This window comes from Lactuca saligna, chromosome 3 (assembly GCF_052625555.1).
Source record: "Lactuca saligna cultivar CGN05327 chromosome 3, ASM5262555v1, whole genome shotgun sequence".
NCBI classification, from domain to species: Eukaryota; Viridiplantae; Streptophyta; class Magnoliopsida; order Asterales; family Asteraceae; genus Lactuca; species Lactuca saligna.
In genome coordinates this window covers 19429622-19440745 of record NC_136419.1, presented here as the reverse complement: position 1 = coordinate 19440745, position 11124 = coordinate 19429622, and positions in this window count along the sequence as shown.

Below are 11124 nucleotides of genomic sequence, written 5' to 3'. Positions count from 1 at the left end.
AGCAAGTTATAGTATATCTCACAAAGGATCCGTACATATAAAGAAAACCAAAATCCGAGTTAAAATGAAGAAGTTATGACGTGTCGAAGTTTTACCGCAAAACCAACACGACACCGGGAATCATAGAAAATGAATTTGTGATAAAATACTTTTTAGCCTTAGATATATAAATGAAAGTTGTAGTATACATTAAATTGAGAGCGTGCATAAAAAGAACGTCAAAATCTGACTTCCTGTGAGGAAGTTATGATTTTTCTAAAATTCCGCATAGCAGTATACGGCTCAGAATTCGAATATTAGATCGACTGATTTTTAGCCAAATTAAACTAAACGAGAATTGAAGGTCTCTTTAATAGTAGCTCAACAGTAAAAAGATAGACAAAAACGGACGTTGGATGAAGAAGTTATGAATTTTTAACAAACTTTTCCTGTCCCGGCTTGTTAAAAACATAACTTTAAAAATAAAGTCAAAATTAATCAACGGAGTCTAAACGAAAGTTGTAGAGTACGGTCTCACCTATGCATGGATATAAAGAACATCAAAAACAGAGCTCGTATCCAAAAGTTAATGATTTTAAAAGATAATTAGTTTTTAGAGTAACCAGCAAGTGACATGTGGCGCAATCTGAGCCGCACCTTCTTCCTCACGGCTTTGCATGAGATCACGACACATGGCACATTACGCCCAGCATAATTTTGAATACGCTTACCATAACCCTTAAATACCCATTACGCTCAACATATTTCCCTCTAATTCTCCCAAACTTTCAAGGTTTTTCCCTAGAGTTTTCCTAGTGTTAGAAGAATGCCTCAGACCACCCGAAGGCTCCGAGAAAAAGAACTTTTCAGCTTGGAAGTTCTGCTCTAGCGGAGCTCGGTTTTTAGCAAAACCTGATATAAGTAAGATACGCTTAGCTTACTTTAACATAGCTTATGTTTAAATATAATATCATTATTATGAACCTATAAATAATATTCATCAATGATTCAAAGTTGTCATGCTGATTGAATAACTTATGGGGATGATGTATAGGCTGTGATTTAGTGAGGTGTTTAAAGTGTGATTTCCAAACAGTATACTTCGTATACCAAATGGACCCTACCGCCGATATGATCCTACCTGATTGTTCCTTACTTGATAGATCATGAAAGTAGACTTTGAATAAATGATAAATCTAGACTAATAATTAGTTGCAATAAAGATTAAACTAAACTTAGAGATAACAAAGTTAGGTTTCGGCGAAGGAAAATAGAATCGTTAGAAGCGAAGCGCTGCCTGAGGTTGGAATCATCACTTTAACAAGTGAGTGCATAGTCTCTTTCAGGAACATGATTTTAATACAAGTATTAATTAAAGTATTAAATATATGTTAAAGAGTTAAATATTTGTTGAAGAGTTTATGTGTGAGTGCATAGTCCCTTTCATGAACATGATTTTAATACAAATATTAATTAAAGTATTAAATATATGTTAAAGAGTTAAATATTTGTTGAAGAGTTTATGTGTGAGTGCATAGTCCCTTTCATGAACATGATTTGAATACAAGTATTAACTAAAGTACTATATATTTGTTAAAGAGTTAAATATAGGTTAAAGAGTTTATGTGTGACTGCATAGTCCCTATCATGAACATGATTTTAATACAAGTATTGATTGAAGTATTAAATATATGTATATGTGTGAAATATTTGATATTGCCTAAAATACGTGTTAAAGAGTATACTTAATAATATATGATGATTTAGGATAAAGAGTAAACCTAAATTAATTATGAGGAATATTGGGTAGTATCTTCTTATGAGTACGAGTAAGATATACATGGAGATTAGCAATTTAAGTATGTCATTGATCCGAGAGCATAAATTAGACATAGTCATTCATCCCTAGTCCGAGAGTATGGATTGGGCACAGTTATTTGTCATTAATCCGGGAGCATGGATTAAGACATAGTCAGTTGTCCTTAGTCCGAGAGTATGGATAGGACATAGTTATTTGTCATTAATCCGAGAGTATGGATTTAGAAATAGACAATTGTCCTTAGTTCGAAAGTAAGGAATGGGCACAGTTATTGATCTGAGAGCATGGATTAGATCCGGGAGTATGGATTAAGTAAGATATAAAATTTAAGTTCCGAGAGTATGGACAATGTCGTTGAGAGGCTCGATGGGGTGGGGTAAGAGTTTGTTATATATATGGTAAAATTGTATACTTTGGGAGTTCTAAATTATGTATAAATGATATAACATTGTGGGATTGAAATCCCTATGTACTCACCACATTTCCCATCTGACCCACTCAATTTATTTGTATCACAGGATTCGATACAAAGCTACATTACACTGAGAGACTAAGAAGATCTAGATCACTATTGTAAATGAATTTAAGGTCTGTTTATGCTTATGTTTCTATATTCACGATGACATCCCAATGTTTGAAAAGGAAAAAAAAATACATTTCTTCATAAATGCTTTGCTAATGTAATTATCATGTTTTTATTGGAACAAATTCCGCAACATTTTTATTAAAATGGTAGTCTAATTTTTATAAAGCATAAACAAAATCGGTCTTTCTGGCAATGAAAATGGGGATGTCACATGCTCAAACAGGTTTATATCCGGAAAACTTCAACAAATAAATTTTACTTTTAGATTTTCAAGCTTCAATCCTTATGCTCTTCATTTCTTCTATTCATGGCTAATCTTAATAACATGGATGTTATTCTGCTCTTTGTTTATGACCACTTAAACGTGGTCGACGGAGGATATTCAGATAAATGATCGATAGATCAGAAGTCTCACGTCAACAACTTTTGACTAAGTATTTTATTTATCCAAAATCTCTGACTAGCAATGTCCAAATTTGATAACTCCTGGACCAGTAAACCCCTCTCGGTTGTTACAATATTTCGCGGGTTAGAAATTGGTCTTGCAGCCTTTCTTCAGCTCAGCAAATATTGTCAACCGAATTTACTTATCACTTTTATCAGCAAATATTTGTTCAACATCACAACAAAATCATCTGATTACATATGACCTTGGAAGTATTAATATACATTTTGTGTCTTCGAGAACCTTCTCACATCAAGGAGGAGCATGCAAAGTTCCTAGTATCCGACGTTCTCCTACCCAAAATATTTGTTTTTTTATACTATTGCATTATCAATAAAAAATAAAGGAGAATATTCAATGAGCATCCATATCAGATTTGATGATTGTTCAAGTTTGGATTTTTGAGACTTTGAAGATGAAGATTTCTTTAGCAATGTCACGTGACACTGATTTTTGGTCATTATTGATCAAATTTTTGGCATTGCTAGACTATCTCTGGATCCATGTTATTTATTATTCGGACTTCATTTCAAGGTACTTCACACTTTCAGCAGGTTATTTATTCATAAGATGTTTTGGTACATTATGATTTTCTTCATTGATTTGAGATGGATATGAATTTTTTAAGACAAAGTGTGATTTGATTTTGGGATCTTCAATTTAGTGGTTTTTGAGGAATTTTGAAGATGATCGTTTGGTTCACTAATTACATTTGTAGATATGTATCTCATTCTTCAACACCGGAAAAGCTTAAGCCTCGGTGTTTAGAAGACTTCAATTACATAGATTTATTACCTTTAGTTAGTGATTACAAACACTTTAGAGTTTTAAGACATGATGCTCTTCCATGCTTATATAGAACAATATAGTCTTGTTTGCTACATGCATGTTTGTATGCTTCGTTGGGTTGATACATACCCATCTAGTTGAAAGATATCGATTGAGTTGATGTAGACTTGGGTTTGATGCAGAACCAGGGTCAATACACACTTGTTCAGTTGAAAGAAATTGATTGATTCGAAATGTAATCGAATTTGATGTGGACTTAGGGTTGATATATACATGTTATGTGTGGTTATATTTGTTGTATGTGATATTTTGGGGAACTCGCTATGCTTTGGATTAAAGTTGTGGATTTTAATGTTTAAGGTACTTTAGAGGATCGAGGAAAAGCAAGGCATGATTGTACACACTATTCAGTTGTCTTCATGATTTTCAAGAGTTGTTTTGATATGATACTCTGATTTTAGATTTATGTTGTGAAACAAATATTAAGGTGAAGTCTGGTTTTCAGAAAATGGTTGTTATTCCCTTTAATATTTCAAGAATTTTAGTACGGTTTTTGGGACATTACATTCTGACTATGAATTTTGGGTTAGCCACATATTTAGTCGAAGATAAAAACCATTAAGAGAGATTGGCAATGTGTGTACGATATGGTAAATGGTTCAAACACAACTGGGTTTGGATATGACTCCGAAGAGCATCGTATTACTCTCGGGAATCCGATTTAAGAGCCATACCTATAGGTACATGTTATAATATTTATATTTTTATAATTTATAATGAAGGGACTATATGGAAATATTGTTCTTTTTTTATATTTTTATCTTGTTAGTAAATAGGTTCATAAAGAAGCGACTAGTAGAAAACACAAATCATTTCCTTACTATGAAGATCTTTACATTGTTTTTGGAAAAGACTGAGCTTAAGGAAATAAAGTTAGAAATTTCATTGAGATAGAGCAAGATGTGAACTTAGAAGAAGAAATGCAAAATTCAGATGATGATTTCCTTACATCTAAGGAAATTAGTCGTAATACAACATTGCAAAATGAGGAAACTACACCAACTGTTTGCTCCAATAAAAGGAAATGTCGTATCGATGATGTGTTCCCCATTGCGGTTGGTTTGATTAACAAAAGTCTTAAGAAAATATCAAAGTACTTGAGTCAAGTTATTAAACTTGACATGAAGTTCAAAGGACTGAGTGAGAAGATCCCTCCATAGATAGTAAAGATGAACTCATTAAGTAAACTCGAGAAGTTCAAAGCTTTGACTAAGATAAAATGTGATCTTATACATGTAGAAAACTTTTGGCAAATTGACAAAGGTTATTGAGAGGTTTGGGTCAAATACATTTTAGAGGTGTAGTATTATTAATTAGGATGTTAACTCATATTTAGGATTTTAATGTTTTTTCGAGATGTTTATTAGGACGTTGATTGGAATTTTAGATTTATAAGTTTTTTGAATCTTAGATAGGAATGTATCGAAATATTGTTACGGTTGTTAATAATATTATTTGGATGCAAACTTGAATGACTTTAAGTTCTGATGGTTATTCTCATGATTTTCATATTATATTGACATGAAAGGTTGAATCAATAAAATAAAATTTTACTATTCTAATAATTATATAATAAATCATATATATATATATATATATATATATATATATATATATATATATATATATATAAGTTACCTCTCATGTGGTCATAATTCTGACACATTGGCGTGGATTTTCTTTAATTTATAATAACTTACATCGGATATGGGGTCCACCCTGAGAATGTCGAAGTCCTTGTTCGAAAAATAGAATTGAGACCCATAAAAATTTTCTTTCAAAATATTTTGAAGTACATTTGCTATCATTAAATTTAAAACTCAAAGTTGATAGCAAACATCTCTTAAACTCATTACCATAAAAACATGTATCCACTCGTTAAATGTTTCAGTTTCTATGATTATACATGTTAACTGGAATATCTTCATCATCATCATCATTACCATTCAAGGTGGTTACGTCTTCATCTACACGAGGCATATCTTCTGACACTTGTTGTTAAACTTTTTCTTTCTTTAGGTTTTTCCACAATTATATAAACTTCATCCATTTTTTTGGCACACATAATTCAACTTCTTATTCTCTACGTTCTTCCACAACCGATTATTCATTACGATGGTATTCTGATATTTGTTTTACGATAAATCGATTGATAGATTATCTTTGACTATGAATAAATTGTTATTCTTGTTGTTTGCTTTGACGATGTCACCACTCGCATATCCAAGGGCTGCCAGTGATCATATATGATATAATCGTTTCAACCATTACCCAAAAGTTGAATCATTTCCCTATGTTTGCTCTAACATTTAATATGTTTGTGAACATCCTTATAGCTCTATTTAAAGATATAAGCCAGTCTTGTTAAATGAAACAATTGTATACGATGTTTAACATGTTCCATCTGTTTGTCCTATCTTCTTTTTTTGAAAGTTTTTTCAAATTAATTCATTTGACATGCACTTAACATAAATATAATCAAGATTAATTCATATTTGACACAAATGAATTAAAATCTCAAGGTATATTAACTCAAGCAGTCATTAAAAATAAATGGTGATTTGACACCCTAAAAGTATTAAATTTAATTGAAATCATATACGATTCCATATTTCTAAAAGATTTTGTATATTTACTTACTTATTTATTTGTATTAATAAAGTATTTACATCAGAAATTATTAAAAGAAAAGAAGCAAGTGCAATTAGGAATCTCCATTTGAAGTTGATAAATTAAATAAATAAAAGCCAAAGGTGGGTCTCACTTCTTTCTTTACGAGCAAACTTTAGCCAAACATAGGACTTATAGTAGAAGGTTTTATTTTTTACGTGCTTTAAGGAACATATGCTTGAGTATGGTAACATATATTATAAAGAAATCAGCAGTAAGAAACAAAAAGACAAAAGGTTAATGGAGCATATAAATATGTTATCTTCGATTGATGTCAATGGTATTAAGCTAATAAAGATCAAGTATTGTGGATGAAAAAGTGAATATCAAAACCATGTCTTAGTTCATCTCATTATGGTGCTTGATGGGCGGTTAAAGGCATTTATAATGTAATGAATTTATTAGAGTTTAAGATGATATTTGGTTGTCACAATGTTTATGAAAGAATTGGAATATGTAAAAGAATTAGAACTAGAATCCATCACTAATCATAATTTAATTATATATTTTATTTGGTTGGCAGAATAAAATTTAAATCTAATTTTATATTTTGTTTAATTGGGATGAAATAAAATTAAAATAATATAAAATCATTAAATTATCTTTATTATTATAACTTATATGTAAAGACATATTATATAAATTATAAAATAGTAAATGGCGGTAGTGGTGGTGTGGTGTGGTGGCAGTGGTAGTGACGATAGTGGTGGGTAGTGGTGGTGGTGGTGGCGGCGATACTGATACGTGGTGGGAGATGGTTTTCATATGTCGTGAAAAACAAAATGGATAATATGATAATCTTACATTCTTTTCATGAATTAGCTAGATTTTAACATTTCTCCTCTTGATAGAATGACGTTTCCACTTTTGATGGAAAGTTTATCGCATGTAGAATTGCAGTTCCTTTTTAAAATTCAACAACACGTACAAAAATTGTGGAATTAAATTCCAATTTCCGTTAATTACATAAGATTCAAGACAACCAAATATGGCCTAATAAATTGTTACATCATTACTTTACTTTCCAAATGTGTATATCCAATTTTTTTCTAGAACACAACCAAGTTTACAAAGTTCAACGGAACCTATAGTTCAAATTATTATTTTTTGTGATTGAAGAATTCAATTAAAGAGCATTAAATTACATATTCATTGATTGTCTTGCAGCATGATATCTCATAGTTATAAAGTTTAGTTCATTCAACTATCTCATTAAAATATACATTCTAGATATTTTTAATGACAAAAGTTATACATAGTTTGTTTTCCTAATCAAAAAGGTTATAATCGAAAGTAAGTCTGCACTATTTAATTACTTTCGCTCACTCAGGACATAGTAAGACTTACAAGCAAGGAACGGTCTATCTCATATAAACTATTAATTGTGTATCAATGAGTCGTATAGATTGAAGTGTCTCGTACTGAATATTCTTAAGTTATAAACATACTATTATGTGTAGGCAGTCGGGTCTGTACCGGTATCTATGTTCATGGTTGTATGCAAGTGTATGATAATTAGATAAGTGTTGTGTTTAGGACTTACTATATAACAAGATTGTTGGTGATTTAAGTGTTACCATATCACTTTAAGTAACTAGAACTAACATGTGAGCTAATGAGCTTCATAATTTGTACTCTAATATATGTACAGAGTTTTGCGGAGTGCACGCATGTATAAGATCGAATTAGAAGCTGGTCGACGACTAGTCGGGATCCGAGGGCAGCACCCCTGGGTCCGGGGTTTCCAAAGCGCCCTAGCAGGGTCCAAGGGGCAAAGCCCCTGGCTGGGGTCCAAGGGGCAGAGCCCAAAACCTCACCAAATTTTACATATGGAAACATAGTGGAAAATTCAATTTATTTAGGATGATTATGGTAAAACTAACAAAACTCGTTAATTTTGGTAAGCCTAAATCCTCATTAAATCCGGATTATCATGACTTGCTTCCAAAGTAACTAATGACGGTCCAACCCAAATGAAACTCTAATCTCGTTTAATATATAAACAGTTCTTCCTCTTCAGAAGAGGGTTACGATCTTAAGCTCTCGTTTTTTATCATACTTTCACAGAATCTTCTAGCATATTGGCTTACGATTTCTATGTCTAGAATCGAAATGTGCACTTGGATTATCCTATACTGAATTTCTTATAACCCAGACATAGGGTAGAAATATCAGTTCGAAAAGTGATATCACGATCCATATTGAAGTCCTGATCTCCACCACAAACCTTAGATTTTTTTCCCTACAAAGATGTGTATTTTTATTCGTTTAAACAATTTTGATATGTTACTACTTTATTGGATCTCATCGGAGACATGAAAATCTTGAAAAACAAGTAAATTATAATGTAAAGCACATTGTTCTATTTAATATTATTTGCAATTAAAACCATTGGCCACCCATGGTTGTGTCTTATATAGGAATTTAAGCGGTGGATAGGGAAGGTACCGAGTCCTTATTTGGAAGGAGTCGCGAAAGGTTTAACTTAACAAAAATGGAAATCATTCGTATCAACAATTAATTAACATGTATATTTATATAATACTTTCTCTCAACCAACAATAATACATTTAATGTTTTGCAGGTATCTTTGAACATGTCTCTTTAATCTTTTTTTATCGTCTTATTGTTTTGTCCTTAAAGACGGCATGTCATTAATTTACGAGTTAAAGAATAATATTAAACCACCCTAGTATGCTACTCGTGCACTTCGGGTATTTAATTTTTGCTTTTGGAACATGTGAAAAGTAAAATATAAGAAAACAAATGCTAAAGAGGTGTGCACGAGAAGGAAAAGAGAAGCACAAAAAGAAAGAGGAAAATGTAAACAAAACTAAGAGAATATTCGAAAAAGACAAAACCAACTCTAAAAGTAATTTCTTAGTCATTTAATGTCACTCACCATATATATCACATTATATTTACTAAAAAATAAAAGAAATTAATAGGGATGATCAAATTGAATCCGAAAAACCGATAAAAACCAATGAAACCGGAATTGACAATGTGGGTTTAGATTTTTAAAGGACCAAAAGCTTATGTTTTAGTTCGGTTTTTTGATTTTGTAAAACCAAAAGAAACTGTTGGTTCAAATTATTGAAACCCGATCTTGTAGTTTTGAGTTTGAGTTTATACAAAACGGATTCAAACTGATCCATGCATACCATAGAAAATATTCACATACACCATTTTAATTTTCATGTAAATTTTTTTTTTTTTTTTTTTCATTATACTTTTAATAATTAAAAAAATATAAAATATAAAATAACTTATTATTTAAATAAAAACATAGTGTTTAAAGGGTATTATAATGTATCATTCTTTTATTTAAAAGAACATTTCAATTAGACCTGGCAATTCGTGTATTTATATCATGAAAACGTATAAGCTACGAATTTGATACGATACGATTACACGATGAAAAATAAACTTTATCTCAATTTTTAAGATGTATTTGTATCGTATATTCATGTCGTGTCGTATCTCTCATAGATTCGTGTCTTCGTGTCTGAAATTGCAAGGTCTAATTTCAATCATTGTTTATTTGATTTTTCATTCTGTTTTTTTTGTTTTATTATTATTATTATTATTATGATTATTATTATTATTATTATTTTAATTGATTATATAACTTTTTTTAACTAGCTTTGTTTTATAGTTTTTTCCATGGGATACTTTGTTTTGTTTTACAAAACTAAGGACATTTAGGTTCACATGTTTTTTTGGAAAAAAAAATATTTTCATATCTCTTATTGTTGCGCGTAACACACGAGCAACACTTTTTATCTCGCAACTGTTTGTATTTTAGAAGTCTTCGGAGTCAAAAACATCTGAGTGTGCTCTGTTTGGCGCAACACTTATACTGTCTCTTCTAACCTTTTTTTTTTCCTTGCTGAAATTTTGATTATATATTTTTGAAATATTATTTCAAAATTTTTCTTTGTTCGTTTTTTATTTATTTATTCTTGTTGAATATTTTTTTCATTTTTTATATTGAATAATGATAATTTCTTGATAAAATATCATTAATTTTTTTTTTTACTAAAATATCTTTATTTATTTTTTTTGTTGAAATATCATTATTTTTTTACTGAAATATCATTAGTTCTTGTCGAAATGTCATACATTATTAAATTTTCCGTATTAAAAAACTATTTTCAGTTTATAAAATTAATTTATTTTAATTTTTTAATATCTGCAGTAGTATGCAGATGTTAAAAAAAACAAACACGCTTCTTATTAAAGTCTGTAGCCGTTTGGTCCACCTTTTCTACTGCAGAGGGTTGCAGAGGTGCTCCGCAAACTTCATGAATTTTTGCTTCAAAAAATCAAACAGCACCTTAGACCAACCGGTATGGATAGCACGATCGGCTTCGTGGATTAGCTAGAGCACAACCACGGTCATGCACACCATCCCAATCGGTCGTGGTTCATGGTTCTAGTGTTGGTTTATTGTGTGTATCATGAATTGAAATGGAGAATCCAATTGGTTGTGTGTTTACAATGGCTTTGTAAGGTGTGTGTGTGTGTGTATATATATATATATATATATATATATATATATATATATATATATATATATATATATATATATCACATTTTCTATTATATACTCACACAATTTCTTCTTTCTTTTCTCACAATCACACAGTTGTTTTACCTTCATTCAAAACCAATGGCTCCTGAAAGGATGAATTTTCAGAAAGTGAAGAAGATAACTTAACATGAGCATGGATAGCGGTTTTAGAAAACCCAGTAATGCCTCCTAATTTTTTT